This window comes from Rhinoderma darwinii, chromosome 10 (genome assembly GCF_050947455.1).
Source record: "Rhinoderma darwinii isolate aRhiDar2 chromosome 10, aRhiDar2.hap1, whole genome shotgun sequence".
NCBI lineage: Eukaryota > Metazoa > Chordata > Amphibia > Anura > Rhinodermatidae > Rhinoderma > Rhinoderma darwinii.
This window is the reverse complement of record NC_134696.1, coordinates 105015930-105042498: the sequence shown is the minus strand read 5'-3', so window position 1 is coordinate 105042498 and position 26569 is coordinate 105015930. Positions and strand designations below refer to the sequence as shown.

The 26569-nt window shown below is 44.5% G+C and overlaps 1 long non-coding RNA gene across 10 annotated transcripts in view; it reads right to left on the bottom strand.

The window, feature by feature from the left end:
• Positions 1-26569, bottom strand: part of LOC142662344 (uncharacterized) — a 528950-nt gene that overhangs the window by 379505 nt on the left and 122876 nt on the right. For 9 of the 10 annotated variants that reach the window (XR_012850909.1, XR_012850911.1, XR_012850913.1 and 6 more), the window contains 2 exons: positions 25175-25231; positions 7402-7467 (listed from right to left, as the gene is read on the bottom strand). This is a non-coding gene — a long non-coding RNA (uncharacterized LOC142662344). Of the gene's footprint in view, positions 1-3741; positions 3904-7401; positions 7468-25174; positions 25232-26569 lie in introns of those variants that run through there. The other variant, XR_012850914.1, reaches the window with a different exon arrangement.

The following is a 26569-nucleotide window of genomic DNA, read 5'->3' as shown; positions in this document are numbered from 1 at the left end:
ACTGCCCCCTATATACAAGAATATAACTACTATAATACTGCCCCCTATATACAAGAATATAACTACTCTAATACTGCTCCTATATACAAGAATATAACTACTATAATACTGCTCCTATATACAAGAATATAACTACTATAATACTGCCCCCTATATACAAGAATATAACTACTATAATACTGCCCCTATATACAAGAATATAACTACTATAATACTGCTCCTATATACAAGAATATAACTACTATAATACTGCCCCCTATATACAAGAATATAACTACTCTAATACTGCCCCCTATATACAAGAATATAACTACTATAATACTGCCCCCTATATACAAGAATATAACTACTCTAATACTGCTCCTATATACAAGAATATAACTACTATAATACTGCCCCCTATATACAAGAATATAACTACTATAATACTGCCCCTATATACAAGAATATAACTACTATAATACTGCTCCTATATACAAGAATATAACTACTATAATACTGCTCCTATATACAAGAATATAACTACTATAATACTGCTCCTATATACAAGTATATAACTACTATAACACTGCTCCCTATATACAAGAATATAACTACTATAATACTGCCCCCTATATACAAGAATATAACTACTATAATACTGCCCCTATATACAAGAATATAACTACTATAATACTGCCACTATATACAAGAATATAACTACTATAATACTGCCCCCTATATACAAGAATATAACTACTATAATACTGCTCCTATATACAAGAATATAACTACTATAATACTGCCCCTATATACAAGAATATAACTACTATAATACTGCCACTATATACAAGAATATAACTACTATAATACTGCTCCTATATACAAGAATATAACTACTATAATACTGCCACTATATACAAGAATATAACTACTATAATACTGCCCCCTATATACAAGAATATAACTACTATAATACTGCTCCTATATACAAGAATATAACTACTATAATACTGCCCCTATCTACAAGAATATAACTACTATAATACTGCCCCTATATACAAGAATATAACTACTATAATACTGCCCCCTATATACAAGAATATAACTACTCTAATACTGCTCCTATATACAAGAATATAACTACAATAATGCTGCTCCTATATACAAGAATATAACTACTATAATACTGCTCCTATATACAAGAATATAACTACTATAATACTGCCTCCTATATACAAGAATATAACTACTCTAATACTGCTCCTATATACAAGAATATAACTACTATAATACTGCTCCTATATACAAGAATATAACTACTATAATACTGCCCCCTATATACAAGAATATAACTACTATAATACTGCCCCTATATACAAGAATATGACTACTATAATACTGCTCCTATATACAAGAATATAACTACTATAATACTGCTCCTATATACAAGAATATAACTACTATAATACTGCTCCTATATACAAGAATATAACTACTATAATACTGCCCCTATATACAAGAATATAACTACTATAATACTGCCCCTATATACAAGAATATAACTACTATAATACTGCCCCCTATATACAAGAATATAACTACTCTAATACTGCTCCTATATACAAGAATATAACTACTATAATACTGCTCCTATATACAAGAATATAACTACTATAATACTGCCCCCTATATACAAGAATATAACTACTATAATACTGCCCCTATATACAAGAATATAACTACTATAATACTGCTCCTATATACAAGAATATAACTACTATAATACTGCTCCTATATACAAGAATATAACTACTATAATACTGCTCCTATATACAAGTATATAACTACTATAACACTGCTCCCTATATACAAGAATATAACTACTATAATACTGCCCCCTATATACAAGAATATAACTACTCTAATACTGCTCCTATATACAAGAATATAACTACTATAATACTGCTCCTATATACAAGAATATAACTACTATAATACTGCCCACTATGTACAAGAATATAACGATATTTAGACGAGTTGCATGCAAGTTCTATTATTTACACATATGACCTAATTTTTTTATGGCGGACTGCCAGGTATCTATGGATCCATCCTCCAACTATAAGGAAAACCATCTCTGCTGCGAAACAATTGCCGCCACTAAGAAGTCAGCCTGTATCCCCTGCACTAGTTAAGTTTTGAAAAGTTGAAACTATAAGGCGTGCGAGTTTCACCATGAATATCCTGGTTGTGACCAACAAGAGGTCATTGGGGAAGGAAGGATTTAAATCAAATCAGCATCTTGTGATCATTTAGAAGTAATTTGTTCAGAAAGAAAAGCTTTTCTAAGCAGAACAGGGATGAATGCAATGTTTGAAGTTCTTGTATGAGCAGGATGGTGGATGGGCATGGCAGGGGAGGATGGTGGGACTAGGCTCGATGTGATGGTTCAGCTTGCGTGTTCTCATGTTCATTAAAAAAGCCGAAATCCAGAGCAGAAAATGTTATCTAAATAAAATAAATTGTGCTGCAATGTTTATACTGCGTGACTGGTAATAGTTTACACGCCGCCACATTATGTGTTCTCCCTGGCAATGACGTATATCTGAACAGCAATAATCAGATGTAATTCTAAAACAAAATTGTTGCTTGTTAGATGGAAAATCGCCTACACTCTGCCGTCATTTCCAATTGTAGTGGCCCTAGGTCTTGGAATCTTAGACCTCAGAGCCCATGATACCAATGGCCTCGTTATCTATAGAATATAATTGGAAGAGACCATGGGCGTACATACTATAGAGGCAGCCCATGCAATTGTTATGGGGCCCATGAAAAGGGAGTGTGGAATTGCATTAGGCTCCCCCAGTCAGAGGGTAATGCCACCATTTTCTTTTACATGGGGTAGGAAGGAGTAAGGGAGGCAACAATGGCCTGGCTGTCCTGTCCAAGGATAGTGGAGTGTGATTATACGAAACAGCATGGGGCCCCATTGAGATTTTTTTCCTATGGAGTCCTGGCTGCTCTATATTATAAAATATCTATAATCCTCGGCTCTCTAACTAAAAAAAACGTATCAGACCGGAGGAGGTGAAATGAAAAAGATGAAATCCTATTACATTTAGAAAAAAAGCATAGATTTTACCGCTCAGACAGGGCAGTCCAAGATATTTTCGGAGGATCCGCTTTTCCCCAGCCTGTATGCAAATAGATAATTCTAAATCCAACTTGTGTTCTCTCAGTTGTTCTTCGCCCTGTAGTTCCACAAGAGAAATATCAGTTGTTCCAGACTGATCAAGAACCTATGTCTCCAGTACCGGAAGAAAGGGATATATAGTGCAACACCTGTGGGATAAATTTCACTCCACGCTTGTTTTATTCCATACTCACAGGATAAACTATTTTATTTTTTTTAAGTATTAAAAACACATTCAGCCCGACCCTGGGTTCCGCCATTCCGGCTTCCTCTGGGGCAGGTCTGACAGGGCGAAGAATAGCTGAGAGCACACATGCGGGATTTGGAATTATCTATTTGCTGAGGGAAAGCGGATCCTCCGAAAATATCTTGGACTGCCCTATCAGTAACTGAGCGGTAAAATTATGCTTTTTTCTAAATGCTCTATATTATACATTGCTCCAAAGTGTATATATATATACACACACTCCAGTTATATGTGGCGCGCGTGCGCTCAAACACACACACGCACACTCACACGGCCAGATTCTAAGCAACATGTGGCATTATTGATGCATTACCCGCGCCGCAGTGTTTGGCTTCAGGTTCTGGATCTGCATTCACTTTGAGCATACAGAGAGTTCATGGTCTTGGCCCAGTCAGCGATGATTCTTTTCAATGAACTCATGTCTGAACGTTGCTTAATTTAAGTGGCAAATCTTCAGATATTTTGCCCATTTCCTCTCTCCCTATGAAACAATGGTAAAGTACAGACACTATATGGTGCAATGAGTGAGAGGTCCATATACAATATAAAGATCAGAAATCTTAGAAGAACCACTCACGTGCATGCACATCTCACAGGTTTTACATCGTGTCTTTTCCAGTACACCCCAGTATCTCCAGACCATCCCTGAAATTCCTGATGACCCCTATCCAAACATAATGGAATATTCCAATAACCATTGCCTGGACCATTCTAAAAGCACCAGTCCATGGCCTACCAATACCTCTTCTGGTAGCCCTACACCTTAGCCAACCTTGCCCTTTCCCAATACCCCTTAATGCAGACCATCCCAAAAGCCCAGCATTATATGATAAAGTATTAACTTAGAGCATGGAACTTGGACCAAAAATCATTTCCCCCCTCATATGGATTAAATAATAAAAAATGTAAAAAAAGATACAATGTACAATATGCACTAGATACAATTGACACTTGTTAACCCTGTTTGTCCCCTTATAATCATCCTCCTGTGAATATTGGAAGATGCGTTAATCAGTCTTATCAGTTCCTCGGTGTTGAGCTGAACGGGAATTACCTCTGTAGCTAAACAAGGATTCCGATTATTTAGTGCAGCATTTAATACGGTGCTTAACGGTCTCATGAATGTTTTATTACGGTCTCTGTCATAAGACGGACGCTGTAGTCAGATCACTGAGTGTAGTGTATTGTGCTCTCCTCAGTACGGTCACATTACATCCAGCTGTGACCGGTCCCAGGCATGGATATTAGCTCCGTGCACTGTAGATGCTGCTTCTCCACATTTTCATTAATATCCTGTATTATTTCTTTTATTTAGCACGTCAGATAGAACGCATAACTTCACATGGACTGCCACGGTATATTACGGAGGTGGACAGATTTAACATTGTAGTTATTGTGAAGGATCCACTTAACGCACTGCGGTTGGATAACTTGTAGGGCACGCAGCGATTTAAGTTTTGTTTTTTATATAAGTAGTCCCAGGAACATGGTCTAGAACTGATCTTTAAGGGCCTTTCCCATCTCAAGCATTTATAACATATCCAGAAGAACTGGAGGTCCAAGTGAGAGTAGGGGACCAGCACCCACCAGGCATTTATAACATATCCAGAAGAACTGGAGGTCCTCTGCGGCCGGCCGCAAGTGAGAGTAGGAGACCAGCATCCACCAGGCATTTATGGCATACAGATATAATCATTGTATAACCGAAACCCTCTAATAGACTGTGTGCATTGATTCCTCGCCATTTCTAAGATCTTGCAGTCAGTGAATAAAAACATTCTTGTTTACTTTCAGATGCTGAAAACGTGTCCTGATCTAATACCTCTGAGAGCTGAGCGTTTGTTACAGTGTTTATAATCTAGACTATCCTCTGTGATCTAAAACAGAAGCACAAATCTTTCTCCTGTCCTGATATTGTTACAATGTGTCAGTTCAATGGTTTCCTTAGGCTTTAAAAATACACCGGAAAAAGTCATGTACAAATCGCCATTAAAAACGCACTGGGGCAGATTTATTAATAAAGGCTGAAATATAGATCGCACGCTGTGCGGATGGTATACTTTAGACCGGTATTCTGCGCCAATAAACTGGAGCATGCAGGTGTTGCACATTAAACGACACGACAAGTCCATGGCCAAGTAAGCGACGCAACGTGGCGAGTATGTCGCAAATCAAGCCTCTTTCTGGGACAGGCATTAACACATTTGGCTAACAATATATAAGAAAAAAGGAGCACGAAACGCCAGAACCGAAGCAAAACGACAATAATAAATCTACCAACTGTCCTTTTTTTATGCGTTTTAATACAGTGAGAAAAAAAAGAGGGACTTATAGATATACCACTTGGTCCCGTAAATATGCTTGTCCCTAAAGAACAGCCCAGTCCGCCTTAGGGATTATTCAAACGTATATATAGTCTGTGTGACAGCCGTTTTTGTTTTTTTACGGTGGTCACACGGCAGTATGTATTTCTATGGGGCTGTTCACACGGGCGTTGTTTCAACAGACTGCGTGAAGGGCCCGTAAAAATGTAGAACATGAGCGATCCGTGAAAACGGATCCCGCAAGGGTGCGAATCGGATGTGAAACAATTTAGTTTTTCACACGTTTATCTGGATATAGTCTTACTCTTATGTGGTCAATGGATGGTGAAGCTGCACTTTACCCAACCACTTCAGTTTAGTTCGGTTTTTGGGAGACAATTAGAAATGATCTTACAATATAAATCCATTCAACATAAAGCAACTGACATGATGCAGCTTCTACAGATTCTTCACTGACAGCTCAGCTGGTCTAGTCTTCATGCATGTTTTCATTTATCGGAATTGCAGTATTAAAGGATAAATGTGAACGTGCCCAGAGACGAGAGCGAAAGACCGCGCACATTAAGGAAAATCAGCGTGGACATTTTATTTCAAGCAGTGGATGCGTGAAGCTCGTCTGTGATAGAAGGATGTTGTGACTGGGTCATATGCTGGACAACTGACAGGGCACCGTGTGCTGGATAAATGAGGGGCTGGAAAAAGGGATCATGCTGCATTATAAGCTTAAGAATAGGAAGGGTCATGTTATAAGCTGGGCACAGAAGCAAGCTGAATCATGTGATAGATTATTAGGTGACCGCCGGAGGTGCAAGACCGAATAGGCGGCTGCGGAGCCACGCGACCGGACAGGCGACTGCGGAGCCACGCGACCAGACAGGCAACTGCAGAGCCACGCGACCAGACAGCCGACTGCGGAGCCACGCGACCTGACAGGCGACTGCGGAGCCACATGACAGGCAACTGCGGAGCCACATGACAGGCGACTGCGGAGCCACATGACAGGCGACTGCGGAGCCACATGACAGGCAACTGCGGAGCCACATGACAGGCGACTGCGGAGCCACATGACAGGCGACTGCGGAGCCACATGACAGGCGACTGCGGAGCCACATGACAGGCGACTGCGGAGCCACATGACAGGAGACTGCAGAGCCACATGACAGGCGACTTCGGAGCCACATGCCCAGAATAGATGGCTGCCAGAGCATTGACAAGATAGGTGGTGCCGGAGATGCAAGACAGGATAGGTGACTGATGAGACAACTTTGCGATAGTCCTAATGTCACATGTAATCTTTATTGCCGTCTTTCCTTACATTTATCCTCTCATCCACTCATTCGCAGAAGGCAGCATTGAGAGGCGCAATGTGTGGGGGGGGCAGGCAGTTGCACAGGAGTTCAGTATACAATGCTCACACCCCCTGTTTTTTCTGCACAGTCACTACAATATAACATTTTACTGCAAAGGGCAAAATTTAATAAAACCGGTGAACACAATCTAAGGTTACTAATTTTCTATAGAGACAAATGCTAGAAGGAAGTTATTGAGTAATGTCTGTGTTATCATGATGGGAGTTGTAGTCTCACGACAGCTGGAGAGCCACGTATTGCAAATTACTGATGTAGAATAAGAAATAGTATTAATGGACAACTTACCCAAGCTTCCCTCTCTTCCAATTCCGATGGCTTGATACGGACAGGGAGCCTCCCTCACTATAAATCCTGCAAAACATGATGAAAATGTAATTATTTTACTAGAAGCAGTAAAAACGTTGTTGACAATATTGCCCTGAGGTAAAGCCCCTTTTCTAGGGCAAACTAAATCCCTTTCGATCTCTGCAAACTATTTAGACGGATATTAAAGAGGAAGATGATAAAGAGAAGACCAGAAATCGAAAATCCTTTTGAGTTGATGTTGCAAAATTCTATTTAGCAGTTTCTTAGTTATATCTGTTACTGGGAAAGCTGGGTGACAACTAATATGGGCACAACTGTTGCCGGACATTCATAAATATGGAGTTCACTGCAGACGCCATTCTGGTTAATGCAATTACATCATAAAGTCAAACACATTGTAATTAATAATCATGTTCTGTGCAACATTAAAGGCTACGTCCACCTTCCAAAGCAAATTTAATTTTATTTTTTATAAAAAGGTGAAGTTATGTGCAACTATAATTAGTTTTTATTAAAAATTAATTTTACTTTTTGAGATACAGCTGCTCTGTATTCTGTATGCAGAGCAGCTGTATCTTATGCTGAATCCAGAACCGTCAGGTCCGCGGGACCTAGATGTGATGGACTTAGATGTGATGGATAACAAGTGGATCCCGCGTGTCAGAGACACGCAAGGACCCGCTGACACTTAACCTGCCAGTCGGACCAGACGAATTAAGCATAAGATACAGCTGCTCTGTATACAGGATTCGGAGCAGCTGTATCTCAAAAAGTAAAAATAATTTTTAATAAAAATGAATTATAAAGTTGCACAAAACACACTGATTGACCTTTTTATAGAAAAAAAAATCGCTTTCAAAGGTGTAAGCCTTTAAGGCCGGGGTTACACATTGCGGCAGTATGCATTGTAAAATTGACTAAATTTGCATGATACACTACTGCAAGCCAGCCACAAATACAACGGAACCTCTCACCCCCCCTGAGTTTCATTGAGGACAGGGGAGGAAAATAAAAGAGAGTCTGCATTGTGCCACAGCTTAGAGATTATATATATATAGAGAGAGAAACAAAAAAATGTTAACCGCACAGTCAGTTCATACATTTTACACATACACCGCCCCATCTACTTACCTATAATATATATATACAACACATAACAGGAACCAGTCACACATAATAATAATAATAACAACAACAGATAAATGCACCCGTCTCTCGCCTGGATACTGATCCTGAAGCACTGCAAGTGCCAGCATTCCTCAGAGCCGCACACATAAGGGTATGTTCACACGCAATGTTTTTCATACGTAATTCAGGCTTTTTACGGGTTTGTTCACACGCAGTGACCAAAAACGTCTGAAAATACGGAGCTGTTTTCAGGCGAAAACAGCTCCTGATTTTCAGACGTTTTTGTTTCAACTTGCGTTTTTCGCGGTGTATTTTACGGCCGTTATTGGAGCTGTTTTCAATGAAAAACGGCTCCAAAAACGTTCCAAGAAGTGACATGCAGTTCTTTTTACGCGCCGTATTTTGACAGCGACGTGTAAAATTACACCTCATAGGAACAGAACACCATAAATCCCATTGCAAGCAATGGACAGATGTTAGTAGGCATATTAGGGGCATTTTTCTTCAGGTGTAATTCGAGGCGTAAAACGCTTTAATTACGTCTGAAAACAGTGCGTGTGAACATACCCTAAGAGTCCTCACTATTTGTAGGGTTTCTTAGATTTTTTACACCAGCCACAATTTTTTCCATATATTTCAGTATATGGCTAAATTCACACACAGCATTTGTCACAGTTTGTTTTTTTAGGCAAAAAAATGCAACATGCTCTGGGTAATAGTGTTTTTCTGGCGTGTTTTCCATGTTCTTTATTATAGGACTAAACTAAAACGTCAGAAAAAAAAATTGTAATTCAAAGTGTGTTTGTTTTTTACAAAAAATATTGGGTGAGGGAGACCTATCAGTGCAGGTAAGGGCCTGTTCACATCACCTTTCCTTTCCAATGAAGGGAAACGGAAACTAAGGTTTCCGTTTGTCTTTCCGTTGAGGGGTTAACCCGACGGAAACCTCAGACGGAACCCCTCAGCGGAAAGGAACAGTGATGTGAACACAGCCTAGAATGTTTCAGAGCAGACTGTTTAGCTCACAGAGGATTGTGTAGACTGGATACAATAGTAAGGCTGGAGTCACGCGAGCATGTTACGTCCGTAAAGGACGGAACGTTTTTCGGCCGCACGTCCCAGACCAAACAAATTGCAGGGAGCCGGGCTCCTAGCATCATAGTTATGTATGACGTTAGGAGTCCCTGCCTCGCCGTGGAACTGCTGTCCCGTACCAGTTGTCTCGCAGCGAGGCAGGGACTCCTAGCGTCGTACATAACTATGATGCATTTAAATGATGAAAAACAAATTAGATGGAAAATCCCTTTAAGGGGTTAACCTAGAGAATGATAACAGAAACTAGAACCTTGAGTTCAGGGGAATGTACACATTGAGGATAACCGTTTAAAAAAGGAAATAATAATAATTTGGAACAAATTGTGGCAAATTTATTGATTTGGCGCACGCTACATGACATATGACACAACATGGCACCTACTAGATGCACTCAAATCCCCTTATGGCTAATGTACATGTACGTCAATATCTGAGCCCAAAAATAAAGTAGTCAAAAATAAATTAGTCGCAGCCACTGTTTCTCATTTGTTTTTTTCAGATCTGTTGTACATGTCGCTCCCCTTTCGGCTGGGTTCACACGTGGCGGAATTTCACTTAAATTCCGCTGCGGACACTCCGCAGCGTTAATCCGCAGCGGAGCCGTTTCTCCATTGACTTTCACTTTAATTTAGCAGTGTTCGTTTAGACGATGCGTACAATTCCGCTGCGGAGCATAGGCCGCGGAGCGGAATTTGGTGTCCGCAGCATGCTCTGTCTGTTGCGGAGCAGTGGCGGACTCATGGCGGAATTTCTCCATTGACTTCAATGGAGATTCTAATTTCCGCAATGAAGTCCGCAGCTGTCATGCACATGTCATGTGTGCTGCGGATGCGTCTTGCTTTTTTAACTTGACATTTCTTCATTCTGGCTGGACCTATGTATTTCTAGGTCTACAGCCAGACTGAGGAAGTCAATGGGGCTCCCGTAATGACGGGAGCGTTGCTAGGAGACGTCTGTAAATAGTCACTGTCCAGGGTGCTGAAAGAGTTAAGCGATCGGCAGTAACTGTTTCTGCCCCCTGGACAGTGACTACCGATCACAATATAGAGCAACCTGTAAAAAAAATAGAAGTTCATACTTACCGAGAACTCCCTGCTTCTGTCTCCAGTCCGGCCTCCCAGGATGACGTTTCAGTCTAAGTGACGGCTGCAGCCAATCACAGGCCAAGCACAGGCTGCAGCGGTCACATGGACTGGCGCGTCATCCAGGGAGGTCGGGCTGGATGCCGAAAGAGGGACGCGTCACCAAGACAACGGCCGGTAAGTATGAAAATCGTTTACTTTCACTAGGGAAAGTGCTGTCCCTTCTCTCTATCCTGCACTGATACAGAGAAGGGAAGCACTTTTCCCGCAGTCCGCAGCAGCTAGTCCGCATCAATGTACTGCACATTTTGTGCAGATCCGCAGCAGAATCTGCAACGCAGATTCTGTGCGGCATTGATGAGGACAGTTGCGGAGGAAATCCGCCACGTGTGGTCATGCCCTTCTAGTCCCTTTCATGCTGCAGTGTTCGCTATGACCATTTCCCCAATGGAAAATATTTACACATAACTGTCCTCGTTGTTGCTGTGACTTTCTTTGGAAGGGTGCATAGTACCCCACAGTCCTACACCAATGGCTGGGGTACCTCTAATACAGAGCCCTAGCGCTATACTTGTGTGATGTTACGATGGGCCCTCGGTACATCTTACTAGGCAGCGACGCTGTCAGGAAGAAATAGTGGGGCAGGTGTTAGGACGTTTTCGTTGCTTGAGGTGACATTTGCACAAAGAGTTGAAGCTTTTCAGCTGTTTGAGGATTTCACAGGAGATCTGCTGGGAGCAGCGGTCACGCTATAGACGTGGGGCCTGGTGACTATGACACCCTGGGGTGTATTAATCTGCACTGTCTACCTCTGAACAGTCGGAGCCCCGATGGCAGTGACATCACCTATCTGCCCATCCTGATGGCACGACTCATAAAAATGCAATTAAGCACGGCGCATTTTCCCACGCACCAGAGAGGAGGTAAAAATTCTCCGAGGAAACCTGTGCAGAACTGTCCCACTACAGGTAATGTTTGGACACAGAAAGTCTGGTCACAGGTAAACTCCAGCCAGAAATGAAACGATTGCTGTCAGACGGTGTTTGTATGAAAACCCCATTGTGAAAACGTTATCCTCTCTGTAGTCACTGTTAGGCTGGGTTCACACGACCTATTTTCAGGCGTAAACGAGGCGTATTATGCCTCGTTTTACGTCTGAAAATAGGGCTCCAATACGTCGGCAAACATCTGCCCATTCATTTGAATGGGTTTGCCGACGTACTGTGCAGACGACCTGTTATTTACGCGTCGTCGTTTGACAGCTGTCAAACGACGACGCGTAAAAATACAGCCTCGTCAAAAGAAGTGCAGGACACTTCTATACATTATATGCAGGAAACTTATATACATTATATGCGGGACACTTCTATACATTATATGCAGGACACTTATATACATTATATGCGGGACACTTCTATACATTATATGCGGGACACTTCTATACATTATATGCAGGACACTTCTATACATTATATGCAGGACACTTCTTGGGACGTTTTTGGAGCTGTTTTCTCATAGACTCCAATGAAAACAGCTCCAAAAACGGACGTAAAAAACGCTGCGAAAAATGCGAGTTGGTCAAAAAACGTCTGAAAAGCAGGGTCTGTTTTCCCTTGAAAACAGCTCTGGATTTTCAGACGTTTTTGGTCACTACGTGTGCACATACCCTTACAGTATGGTTTCTACAATGTAGCAGCACTTGGCTGTTATTTCCATATCATACTGTCACCAGTAAATGTGTCAGATTTCACCTTCTTATATTATGGAACATGCGACAACTAAACTCTGCCCAGAATAGGAAACATTACAAATATTTCTGCAGCAAATGATGCATCATGGGAGGTAGTAAAAATAACATAGTTATACATTTCTATTCAATCATCATTGATTTCTGATAAGTAGTTATCAATGTAACGTTATGTGAAGACTTTACAGGGCACCTTTTTTTTCTTTTTTGCAACTTTTGCCCAATGCTTTTTCTCTTTTGTGCTGAACCCATTGGCTTTATTAGATCATGATGAGCAGATCACTGATGATAACTGTCAAGTGTTTGCTGTTGATGCCAAAATAAGTGGGTAAGGGATGGATCCTTGTTCTCTTCTTTTCTAGGAATGTCTAAAACATCGGGCACATAACCTCCTACTAGATAATATAATATACTAGATAACATAATACAGACTATCCAGTAATAAAAAGGTGCCATAAAACAAACTTGATAGAAGCATGTTTGATTGTCTGGTAAGCGATTGTAGATGTCCTGGACCCCAGGCTAACAGTTCTTAACAACACTGATACATTGTAACAGCCCATCAGCTATGAGCATAAGTAGGCCAAGATGGGTTTTCAGCCCCCGGCTATAAACAAGAATGCTTTCATTCACTGACAGCAAGAATAGAGCTTGAAGATGGTAAAAAATGTCAACACAGACTTGACTGACTCCTTTCGAGCTCATTTATTGCCTTGTATGTCTGTACCTGTGCCCACCTTGCACTCCATTCCACCCCAATGCCCTGTATCCCCTGTATTATTGAGAGGAAGCTGGGCAGATTTTAGGTGGCAGAGTTTTCTATGTGTGGACCCTTTGCTCTGAATATTTAGAACAAGCCACTGAGTTTGTAAACTTCAGCACCTCTTCAAACACGACTTTTGTCTTCAAACAAAGAAGATTTTATTTCCAGTGTTCTGCCTAATCCCCCAGAACCCGATCATTCATGTTAGTGTCTCTCTGCGGGGAGATAATTGTGGCTGTTATGTAATCTTGTAATATTTTTCCGACAGTTACATGTTCTTCCATTGACGTGACAGTGTTTTATCTTCTCCGGTTTAATAAGCTCCAGATCAGTGTGGGCTCTGCTTAAATAAGTATCACATGTTTTATGCCTAATTTCCATCCCAGAGTTTTTCCCCTAGAATTAGAGAGTGGAGGTGTCCAGGACTAAAGTCCCAGATCTCCAGTTATCTCTGAGGAGGGATGAAACATAAAATTATTTATTACTGCTCTCGAGTTCCTACAGGAACCTGCCACATTGTGTGCTCCTTGACTCCATCAGGGGGCCACACAACATGTTCAGTCAGGTACGGGACATTGGCTAGGGGCCCACATACACATATATGTGGCTTATTTATATGGCTGTGTAGGCTGTTTGTGTTCTCTTCATATATTTTGAATTGGATCCTATTCCAAAGTAAATACTTTCCTACCTCCCTTTGCCAAGATCTGCTCTTGTTATGGCAAAATACATAAAGAGGGAACATAGAAACATAAATACTGCCATGTAAATAAGACCTATATGTGTGCGCGCTCCAGCAGGATGTGTGCGGAGTTAGAGTATGTTCACACGGCTTATTTTCGGCCATTTTTCTATTCCGACGGGCTGTTATGAAAAATGGCCACATAAAAAAACAGCCGCGAAAAGGAAGTGCACGTCTTCAGTCGTTTTTCATTGACTCTATAGAAAAACAGCTCCAAAAACGGCCCTGAAAAACGCAAGTTGCTAAAAAAAGTCTGAAAATCAGGAGCTGTTTTACCTTGCTCCGTATTTTGAGACGTTTTTGGTTAAGCGTGTGAACATAGCCTTATAGTGCACTCCATAACACTGGCAGCCACGTGGCCCTCATAACAGTGTTGGCCTCAATGCCCCTATAAGTATCAACCCCCATAAGGCCGGATTCACACGAGCGTGTTCAGTCCGTGATATACGGTTCGCAGGTCGGCCGCATTTCCCGGACTAAGCACACTGCAGGGAGCCGGGCTCTTATCGTCATCGTTATCTATGACGCTAGAAGTCGCTGCCTTGCTGCGGGAAAACTGTCACGTACTGAAAACAGTGTGCTCAGTCTGTGAAATGCGGCCGACCTGCGGACCGTATATCACGGACTGAACACGCTCGTGTGATTCCGGCCTTACAGTGTCGGTCGCATGGTCCCTATGGCATAAGAATGAGAGCCACAGGGCACCTATAACATATTTCAGGGGGGTTTAAAAGTCATAGGAGGGGAGTTAAGGGCCTTTCACATGAAGTGATAATCGCATGAATGATCATTGGTACAAAAGTTTGTTTCTGATCATTGCCGTGTGGAAACATGTCAAGTGGTGGAACTGGGAACTAGAATTCCCTCGTCCATCGTTGATTGCATCTGTTATGATGACGGAAAAAAAATCATGGTTTGTTGGTAGCACATCCTCTCCTGTAAATTGGGGATGTGCTGCCGACAATAATGTAAACTGTATGAGAAAAGGAACGAAGGATCGTTTCTACAAAAAAAAAGAAGATAATTGCAACATATTAATGTAGTGAACGAGCGCCGATTGACTTGCTAGGTGGCCGATTAGCGCTCATTATGGCCAATTTATCTGCTTGTGACCTTTAGGCAGGGAAATCAAAGGGCATTTTAGGTAAGAAATTTTGCAGATCTTGAGTGGTGTAATAATCTGCACAATATATAAATCGGTATCTGTCAGGAGGTGGAGGGAAGCAATGCTCTGCAGATCTCTAAAGAGGTCAGTGGTGTAATAATCTGCAGGATAGATCTATGTGTAGCTTGTATACCCATTTCTTGGAGGTGATTACACTTTTGGTTATCCTCTTAAGGTCTTATTCACACGAACGTGTTATACATCTGTGATATGTGCATATTTTTCACGCGCGTCGCACGGACCTATGTAAGTGAATGGGGCCGTTCAGACAGTCCGTGATTTATACGCAGCGTATGTCCGCTGCGTAAAACTCACGACATGTCCTATACTTGCCCGTGTTTTGTGCAGCACGCACCCATTGAAGTCAATGGGTGCGTGCAAATCGCGCTCGGCACATGGAAGCAGTTCCGGGTGCCGCGCATGATTTCGCGCAACAGTAGTAAAAATAATGAATGAAAACAGAAAAGCACCTTCTGCTTTTATGTTTGTAAACATAAAAACAGAGTGTCATAATGATGCCGGCTGCGCGAAAATCACGCAGCCACGCACCATATGCAGATGCCACACTGAGCTTTTGCGCGCGCAAAACGGACACGTTCGTGTGAATAAGGCCTTAGGCAGAGAATGATATGAAGTCCTCACAATCTTTGCCTCGACAAGCTCTTTACATTGTTAATTGACGGCAATAAGAAAATATTTCAAAATAAAGGGTTTGGGAAATACTGGAATCTCCAGCAGTTCAGTGTGATACGTAAGTCTTGTATAATACTAACACTGAGAGGCACATTGTATAAATGGTAAGAGGATCATCTTTTCTAAGCTATTCATAAACACTATCGCACTGAATGCTGTATAGGTTACACAATCAGACTACAGTTACTGCGCTCGCCACCAGATGGCGCTAATGTTTGACGCATCCGACAAGATTGGGGGCTACTCTCGTGCCGTAAATTCTCAATTTAGTAGAAGCGTTTCTTTAATGAATTCAAACATAAAACTGCGTTCACCGAGGTTCCCTCTACTTAAAGTGGAGCTAAACATTTGACAAACTTCTGACATGTCATGGTGACATGTCAGAAGTTTGGATTGGTGGGGGTCTGAGCACTGGGACCCCCATCAATCGCTAGAACGAAGCAGCTGAAGGTCTCGTGTGAGCGCTCAGCCGCTACGTGTCTGTTCGGCTTTTTACAGAAAGCCGATGTATCGGAGTCCGGGCCCATAACTTTCTATTGAGTCCGTACACGGATACATTTATTTACGGAAAGAGCCAAACAGACACGAAGCGGCCGAGCGCTAACACGAGACCTTCAGCTGCTTCGTTTTAGCGATTGGTGGGGGTCTCAGTGCTCGGACCCCCACCAATCCAAACTTCTGACATGTCACTATGACGTCAGAAGTTTGTCAAACGTTTAGCTACACTTTAATGTTATATTTATTGTAAAGATCGGAAACCATTATGTGTGACAAACGTGCAATAATAGGTGTCATCTGAAAATGGGGTTAAGGCTGGGTTCCCACAATGCAGATTTGCTGCAGATTTTGCCTGCATTTTGTAAGCCAAAACCAGAATTGGATCCAGGAGAGCTGATCTAGGAGGCCTTTCTTTACATATTTCCTCTGTTTAGGTTCCGTTCCTAGTTTTGGCTACAAAAACTCATTTGAAATCTGCAGCAAATCTGCACTGTGGGAACCCAGCCCAATACTTTTTCACAGCACCGTATTCTCATTATCCAGTGTTCATAATGAAAGTTTCTATAGAAAGTGAGCGGTAATGTGGTCTTCCATTGTCCGGTGTGTACTTCAGCCCCACGCTAATGAGGATGACCGGCACACATTGCGTTATCGGTAACATTTCTGCTTTGCACGCCTATCACACGTTTATTACAGTGGTAAATGAGTGTGTGTTGTTACTGCATCTCTCCCACTTAATATAATGATGCATGGGTGCATAAATCTGACAAGCTGGACAGGACATGTAAACTAGCCAATATTTATTGCCTCTCCAGACACCCTTCAAAGGACACCTTGTGCCGCATCCAGGAGTCGTGTAATGTAAATGAGGAGACATAAAATCTTCCATGTGCCTGCAATTGTGAAATGTTCAGACCTCTGTATAATATCTGCTACAAGTAGCACATGTGAAGTTACTTTGACTCAGTGCTTATAAAGTTAAAGTGAATCTGGTTTTATCAAACTCCAAACATGTCAGAGATTTATCCAAAGTTTGCATGTGTGAGGTTTGAGAGCTTGGATCCCAACAAAAAAAGGGGCCTCCTGTTGATCTTCCAAAAACTGTATCCCTTCAGCTTTTGGGGATCTCTAAGATTATGTTGTCCATTTGCTTCTATTCGACTTTTCTGTTTTCTGTCATTGAAGCGAAGTTACTGTGTGACGAAAAGTTTTGTAACTTCCTAATAGACTTTATCTTTCAATTCTTTACCATTTTCAAGATTTCTGCTTGCCTCTAGTAAACTGGAATATTCTTCATTACACCAAGATGAAGAAACCCTACAGACTTAACACTTTGCACAGCTGAGGGTTTGTTACAATATATCAGTGTAGACAGAGGCGTAGCTAGGGGGGGCAGAAGGGGCCCCCGGGCGCAACTAGGAGGGAAGAAAGGGGAGGGCGCGGCAGTGCCACTACTGACCAGGTGCCGAAATTGGTTTCTTATTCGTCCAGTTTCTTATTCAGAGCTGAATAAGAAACTCGCCAAAAAAATAAATCAACTTCAGCATCGTCCATAGTTGCCAACAGTCCCGAATTTGCCGGGACTGTCCCTAATTTACAGAGAGTCACAGCAAATTGGTGTCACAGACATGTCCCGGAAACTGCCATATTCAATTGTATCTGCGTCCTCAGGATACTATGGCAGAGTAGGAAACTATCCGCTCCCTGCTCTGCCATTTACTCCTCCTGGAGCGGACACCCAGGCCAGACCGTTGCCGACACTCTGCAAGGGGGGCTGTGTGGTAATATCTAGAAGGGGGGCAGAGTGGCAATATTCTACAAGGGGGGCTGCGTGGCACTATCTACAAGGGGGGCTGTGTAGCACTATATACAAGGGGGGCAGTGTAGCACTATCTACAAGGGGGGCAGTGTAGCACTATCTACAAGGGGGGCTGTGTAGCACTATCTACAAGGGGGCAGTGTAGCACTATCTACAGGGGGGGGCAGTGTAGCACTATCTACAAGGGGGGCAGTGTGGCACTATCTACAAGGGGGGCAGTGTAGCACTATCTACAGGGGGGCAGTGTAGCACTATCTACAAGGGGGCAGTGTAGCACTATCTACAAGGGGGGCTGTGTAGCACTATCTACAAGGGGGCAGTGTAGCACTATCTACAGGGGGGGGCAGTGTAGCACTATCTACAAGGGGGGCAGTGTGGCACTATCTACAAGGGGGGCAGTGTAGCACTATCTACAAGGGGGGCAGTGTAGCACTATCTACAAGGGGGGCAGTGTAGCACTATCTACAAGGAGGGCAGTGTGGCACTATCTACAAGGGGGGCAGTGTAGCACTATCTACAAGGAGGGCAGTGTAGCACTATCTACAAGGGGGGCAGTGTAGCACTATCTACAAGGGGGGCAGTGTAGCACTATCTACAAGGGGGGCAGTGTAGCACTATCTACAAGGGGGGCAGTGTAGCACTATCTACAAGGGGGGCAGTGTAGCACTATCTACAAGGGGGGCAGTGTGGCACTATCTACAAGGGGGGCAGTGTAGCACTATCTACAAGGGGGGCAGTGTAGCACTATCTACAAGGGGGGCAGTGTGGCACTATCTACAAGGGGGGCAGTGTAGCACTATCTACAAGGGGGGCAGTGTAGCACTATCTACAAGGGGGGCAGTGTAGCACTATCTACAAGGAGGGCAGTGTGGCACTATCTACAAGGGGGGCAGTGTGGCACTATCTACAAGGAGGGCAGTGTGGTACTATCTACAAGGGGGGCAGTGTGGCACTATCTACAAGGGGGGCAGTGTAGCACTATCTACAGGGGGGGCAGTGTAGCACTATCTACAAGGGGGCAGTGTGGCACTATCTACAAGGGGGGCAGTGTAGCACTATATACAAGGGGGGCAGTGTAGCGCGTTCTACAAGGGGGGCAGTGTAGCACTATCTACAAGGGGGGCAGTGTAGCACTATCTACAAGGGGGCAGTGTGGCACTATCTACAAGGGGGGCAGTGTAGCACTATCTACAAGGGGGCAGTGTAGCACTATCTACAAGGGGGGCAGTGTGGCACTATATACAAGGGAGGCAGTGTAGCAATATCTACAAGGGGGGCAGTGTGGCACTATCTACAAGGGGGGCAGTGTAGCACTATCTACAAGGGGGGCAGTGTAGCACTATCTACAAGGGGGGCAGTGTAGCACTATCTACAGGGGGGGGCAGTGTAGCACTATCTACAAGGGGGGCAGTGTAGCACTATATACAAGGGGGGCAGTGTGGCACTATCTACAAGGGGGGCAGTGTAGCACTATCTACAGGGGGGGCAGTGTAGCACTATCTACAAGGGGGGCAGTGTAGCACTATATACAAGGGGGGCAGTGTGGCACTATCTACAAGGGGGGCAGTGTAGCACTATCTACAAGGGGGGCAGTGTAGCACTATCTACAAGGGGGCAGTGTGGCACTATCTACAAGGGGGGCAGTGTAGCACTATCTACAAGGGGGGCAGTGTGGCACTATCTACAAGGGGGGCAGTGTAGCACTATCTACAAGGGGGGCAGTGTAGCACTATCTACAAGGGGGGCTGTGTGGCACTATCTACAAGGGGGGCAGTGTGGCACTATCTACAAGGGTGGCAGTGTGGCACTATCTACAAGGGTGGCAGTGTGGCACTATCTACAAGGGGGGCAGCGTGGCACTATCTACAAGTGGGCAGCGTAGCACTATCTACAAGGGGGGCAGTGTGGCACTATCTACAAGGGGGGCAGTGTGGCACTATCTACAAGGGTGGCAGTGTGGCACTATCTACAAGGGGGGCAGCGTGGCACTATCTACAAGTGGGCAGCGTGGCACTATCTACAAGGGGGGCTGTGTGGCACTATCTACAATGGGGCCGTGTGGCACTATCTACAAGGGTGGCAGTGTGGCACTATCTACAAGTGGGCAGCGTGGCACTATCTACAAGGGGGGCTGTGTGGCACTATCTACAATGGGGCCGTGTGGCACTATCTACAAGGGGGCCTGTGCGGCAGTATCTACAAGGGGGCTGTGCGGCAGTATCTACAAGGGGGGCTGTGTGGCACTATCTACAATGTGGGCAGTGTGCCAATATTTACAAAAGGGGCTGTGCGGCACTATATACAAGAGGGGCTGTGCGGCAGTATCTACAAGGGGGGCAGTGTAGCACTATCTACAAGGGGGGCTGTGTGGCACTATCTACAAGGGGGGCAGTGTAGCACTATCTACAAGGGGGGCAGTGTAGCACTATCTACAAGGGGGGCTGTGTGGCACTATCTACAAGGGGGGCAGTGTAGCACTATCTACAAGGGGGGCAGTGTGGCACTATCTACAAGGGGGCAGTGTGGCACTATCTACAAGGGGGGCAGTGTGCCACTATCTACAGGGGGGGGCAGTGTAGCACTATCTACAAGGGGGGCAGTGTAGCACTATATACAAGGGGGCCTGTGTGTGGCACTATCTACAAGGGGGGCAGTGTAGCACTATCTACAAGGGGGGCAGTGTGGCACTATCTACAAGGGGGGCAGTGTAGCACTATCTACAAGGGGGGCAGTGTAGCACTATCTACAAGGGGGGCAGTGTAGCACTATCTACAAGGGGGGCAGTGTAGCACTATCTACAAGGGGGGCAGTGTAGCACTATCTACAGGGGGGGGGCAGTGTAGCACTATCTACAAGGGGGGCTGTGTGGCACTATCTACAAGGGGGGCAGTGTGGCACTATCTACAAGGGTGGCAGTGTGGCACTATCTACAAGGGTGGCAGTGTGGCACTATCTACAAGGGGGGCAGCGTGGCACTATCTACAAGTGGGCAGCGTAGCACTATCTACAAGGGGGGCAGTGTGGCACTATCTACAAGGGGGGCAGTGTGGCACTATCTACAAGGGTGGCAGTGTGGCACTATCTACAAGGGGGGCAGCGTGGCACTATCTACAAGTGGGCAGCGTGGCACTATCTACAAGGGGGGCTGTGTGGCACTATCTACAATGGGGCCGTGTGGCACTATCTACAAGGGTGGCAGTGTGGCACTATCTACAAGTGGGCAGCGTGGCACTATCTACAAGGAGGGCTGTGTGGCACTATCTACAATGGGGCCGTGTGGCACTATCTACAAGGGGGCCTGTGCGGCAGTATCTACAAGGGGGCTGTGCGGCAGTATCTACAAGGGGGGCTGTGTGGCACTATCTACAATGTGGGCAGTGTGCCAATATTTACAAAAGGGGCTGTGCGGCACTATATACAAGAGGGGCTGTGCGGCAGTATCTACAAGGGGGGCAGTGTAGCACTATCTACAAGGGGGGCTGTGTGGCACTATCTACAAGGGGGGCAGTGTAGCACTATCTACAAGGGGGGCAGTGTAGCACTATCTACAAGGGGGGCTGTGTGGCACTATCTACAAGGGGGGCAGTGTAGCACTATCTACAAGGGGGGCAGTGTGGCACTATCTACAAGGGGGGCAGTGTGGCACTATCTACAAGGGGGGCAGTGTAGCACTATCTACAAGGGGGGCAGTGTAGCACTATTTACAAGGGGGGCTGTGTGGCACTATCTACAAGGGGGGCTGTGTGGCACTATCTACAAGGAGGGCAGTGTGGCACTATCTACAAGGGGGGCTGTGCGGCACGATCTACAAGGGGGGCAGTGTAGCACTATCTACAAGGGGGGCAGTGTAGCACTATCTACAAGGGGGGCTGTGTAGCAGTATCTACAAGGGGGGCTGTGTAGCACTATCTACAAGGGGGGCTGTGTAGCACTATCTACAAGGGGGGCTGTGTAGCACTATCTACAAGGGGGGCTGTGTAGCACTATCTACAAGGGGGCAGTGTAGCGCGTTCTACAAGGGGGGCTGTGCGGCACTATCTACAAGGGGGGCAGTGTAGCACTATCTACAAGGGGGGCAGTGTAGCACTATCTACAAGGGGGGCTGTGCGGCACTATCTACAAGGGGGCAGTGTAGCACTATCTACAAGGGGGGCAGTGTAGCACTATCTACAAGGGGGCAGTGTAGCGTGTTCTACAAGGGGGGCTGTGCGGCACTATCTACAAGGGGGGCAGTGTAGCACTATCTACAAGGCGGGCTGTGCGGCACTATCTACAAGGGGGCAGTGTAGCGCGTTCTACAAGGCGGGCTGTGCGGCACTATCTACAAGGGGGGCAGTGTAGCACTATCTACAAGGGGGCAGTGTAGCGCGTTCTACAAGGGGGGCTGTGCAGCACTATCTACAAGGGGGGCAGTGTAGCACTATCTACAAGGCGGGCTGTGCGGCACTATCTACAAGGGGGCAGTGTAGCGCGTTCTACAAGGGGGGCAGTGTAGCACTATCTACAAGGGGGGCAGTGTAGCACTATCTACAAGGGGGGCTGTGCGGCAGTATCTACAAGGGGGGCTGTGCGGCACTATCTACAAGGGGGCAGAGTAGCGCGTTCTACAAGGGGGGCTGTGCGGCAGTATCTACAAGGGGGCAGTGTAGCACTATCTACAAGGGGGGCTGTGCGGCACTATCTACAAGGGGGCAGTGTAGCGCGTTCTACAAGGGGGGCAGTGTAGCACTATCTACAAGGGGGCTGTGTGGCACTATCTACAAGGGGCAGTGTAGCGCGTTCTACAAGGGGGGCTGTGCGGCAGTATCTACAAGGGGGGCTGTGCGGCAGTATCTACAAGGGGGCAGTGTAGCGCGTTCTACAAGGGGGGCTGTGCGGCACTATCTACAAGGGGGGCTGTGCGGCACTATCTACAAGGGGGGCTGTGCGGCACTATCTACAAGGGGGGCTGTGCGGCACAATCTACAAGGGGTGCCTTGAGCAGCTGAAACGGTGTACTGGTTTTTGCACTGATGGGAGAATAAATCTACCTTTTTTCTGACATCTGCTTGGAGTGCCGCCTCTCTTTTTTACTTTTCGTTTGTGGGATCTACAATTCAGTTCCCTGGAGTCTTGCACCCATTTCGGACCTGGAGGCTTATCTTGTTCTGCTGTGCTGCCCATACCCTTTACCTTTGTATACAGGGGGGAGGTGGCACTATCTACAAGAGGAGGCTGTTCATTTTGTCACCATATAGTCTCATTAGCCTCAGTGATACAATCTGTTTTAGTCGGGCACTGACCTCTTTATTTTCATTTCTTCAAAATTATTGTTATGTTAACTACTTTATATATAACTATATTGCTTGTAAAACGTACAAATGTTTTTTAGATCGAGTTAAATAAAAAGAAAATGTTAAAAAAAAATGACACCTGATTGATTGGTAGAGAAAGCAAACATGGCGAGGAATCACTAGGGGCGTGAGTGAGAACTGAACACAGATTTGAGAATTGCGGCCGGCATACTTCTTATCCGCAAAGTGGTCGCAGTGCCCCCGTTCTTCACATAGACGGCACCCGCACCTATTAGTCATGTCATGTATGGCGTACTCCCTGGATATGCCATTACTGTGAAAGATCAGAATATTCCTTAAATAATAGTGTGATGTAGGGAATATAGTGATATATGTATAGATTATGGATTCAAATGGATGAGAGGGAGCCTTGGAGATGGTGGATCAGTCTTATGAGAGTGAAATAAAAATCTATTATGGAAAGTAGGTGAGTAAAATGAGAAAATCAAGCGTAATTCTAGTCACTGCTGATATTAAGGTTTCGGTCCAGTAAATACATTTTATAAAAAAGGATTAGTTAAATCTTCCTTTATTCTATATGTCCCTCTCATCATGCCTCCGTATGGGGAAAAGATTTTGCTTGTCCTGTGCTCAGTGTCACCCCCTGCTGAGCAATGTGCTGTATATGAGTGATATGGAAAGTGATAACTGCTTTGAGCACATTTGTGCTTCATAAAATAGGATGTCCCTGTCGCCATTGGGTAAGAATACAGGCGCATGTTCCTATCTGACTGGAGTCGCTCTCTAAGGCTCTGTTCACACGCTTAACAAAAAACGGCTGAAAATAAGGAGATGTTTTCATGGGATAACCGCTCCTGATTTTCAGCTGTTTTTTTAAGTAACTAGTGTGTTTTGCGGCTTTTTTACGTCTGTTTTTCGAGCGTTTTTTCTATTGAGTCAATGAGAAACGGCTCAAGAAATGACATGCACTTCTTTTTCGCAGGCGTCTTTTTATGTGCCGTTATTCGAAAATGAGGCCTAAAAAAATGCCCCGTCGGAACAGAACGCCGTATTTCCCATTGAAATCAATGGGCAGATGATTGTAGGCGTTCTGCTTCCGATTTATCAGCCTTTTTTCGGGATGTTTACGGCCCAAAAAATATGGCTGAAAATAGCCCGTGTGAACCTACCCTGAGATGAATATTAGCTAGTATTTTTGCAGGTTCTTCCTCAGTTTATACTGGTGAGCATCCTCCTGTCATGTGGGAGACCGCGGTGTGATGCCCAAATACTAAGTTCTCGAATTCTCCGGAGTACCCTGCTCCTTATTCCTTGGTTAGCCGAGAGAAGAGGCCTTCCAGTGACTTAGTATCTCCCTCCCCCCGAGAAGCTTTGCCTCTGATATTTGACATTGAACATTCACACCAGGTTTCATGACAGATTAGACTCTTCATGTGTAATTGCTTCTTTTGTATCTCATATTACCATATTGTCACTGCTTCCTAATAAATAGTATAAAATGGAATAAATCAATCTTAGCGAAGGGATGAATTACATGAAGAGACCGCTGTGATAACCTCCTTGGCGTCCAGTCTTTGGTTCAGCTCCCTTGTCAGGAGACGATAGAACCACCTTTGTCCACCAGGTGACAGTATCGTCACAGAGCTGAGCTTGTTGTGTTACGTGGACCTGTAATTAATGAGAATTAAAGGACATGACAACCCCAGACGCAGCCACAATGACTCACCTCATCCCGGGTTTCCTTTCATGGTTCATGGCTTGGGTTTGCATCAAGGACAGATCTCTGCAATAGATGAAATCAAGTCATTAACAAAAATACTACATAAAAACTTATAATACAACTTTAACAATAAGACAAATGCTGCCTTCCCTTCATGGTGCTATATTCTTGACACTATATTCTAGCAATCCAGTATCTTGTCTCATGACATTTGCTGCTGTTCTCTCCTGTGTGCCGCTGTTTAGGGTCACAAGGCAGAGACATGAGCGGTGTAAATCAATGACTGCCTTATTGTTCTGCGCCGTGCGGAATGGCCGTCACTGAAATTGGGTTAAATAATGCGACCCTTCTACAACCAAACCTATTGTACAACAAAACCACAGAGTAGCACAATGTGTTGTCATAGTCAATCCAAATCTTCTTTCCCAGAAGCCCTCACATGGCTCTGTATATATGGTAGCCTGGCTTTATAATAAAGGCTTCGCTCAAAGCGCGATTGTCATGACAAGCAACCACTTTATAAAGGGGTAAAATAGTGGCACCAAGAGATCCCATTGTCTAGCTCCCAAAGTATACTGCCTGGCTTCCATCTGAAAAGGACATTGGGGAGAAGCATTGTGAGGAGGGTCATGTGTGTCCTGGACATGCTGATTGGCTGGCAGTAGCCACCTGACAGGTATCGGCTCACAATGCTCCTCCCCAATGTCCTTTTCAGCTGTGTGCTGGGCATAGTATACAGTACTCACTTTTAGGTCCCATGCACACGGCCGTATTTTTCATCAGTAATAACGGACTGTAATTTCTTTTTTTTGTCCGTAATTACGGCACGGACTCCCCATAGAAGTCTATGGGCGCTTCTATAATTACAGACGGCTTCGGATGTGGATCTGTAGCCGTTCGTAATTATGGAAGCATTGCTATGCGAGGGGATTACCCAAGATCCCTCCCTGTTTTTTTGCAGATCCATAAATATGGATGAACTACGAACCGTATTGACTGACACCCTTCCGTATATGGGAATGATTTACGGATCCGTATTTAAAGATGTATTAAAAATACGGTCGTGTGCATCGGGCCTAGCGCCCATTTATGCCTGTTTCTCTTGGCAGACGCCCTCTAAACCTAATATTTATGAATGCATTGAGATAGGACTCGATGACTAGTACACGTGTATGTCTCATGTGTCAGGATTGGTCCCACGATGGTTGTGTTCCTATAGCAATGGACTGAATTTTACAATCTGTAACTACTCTTCTCTTGCACTAGTTTTTATAACTCTGCTGCAATGTGTTGATCTTAATGGCGCACATTTTCGCTTGTAAATCAGAAAGTCAGCCTCCTCTTTCAGACACAAATGTTGCTCATGCCTTAAAACGTGGCGGGGAGACTTGATAAATATGT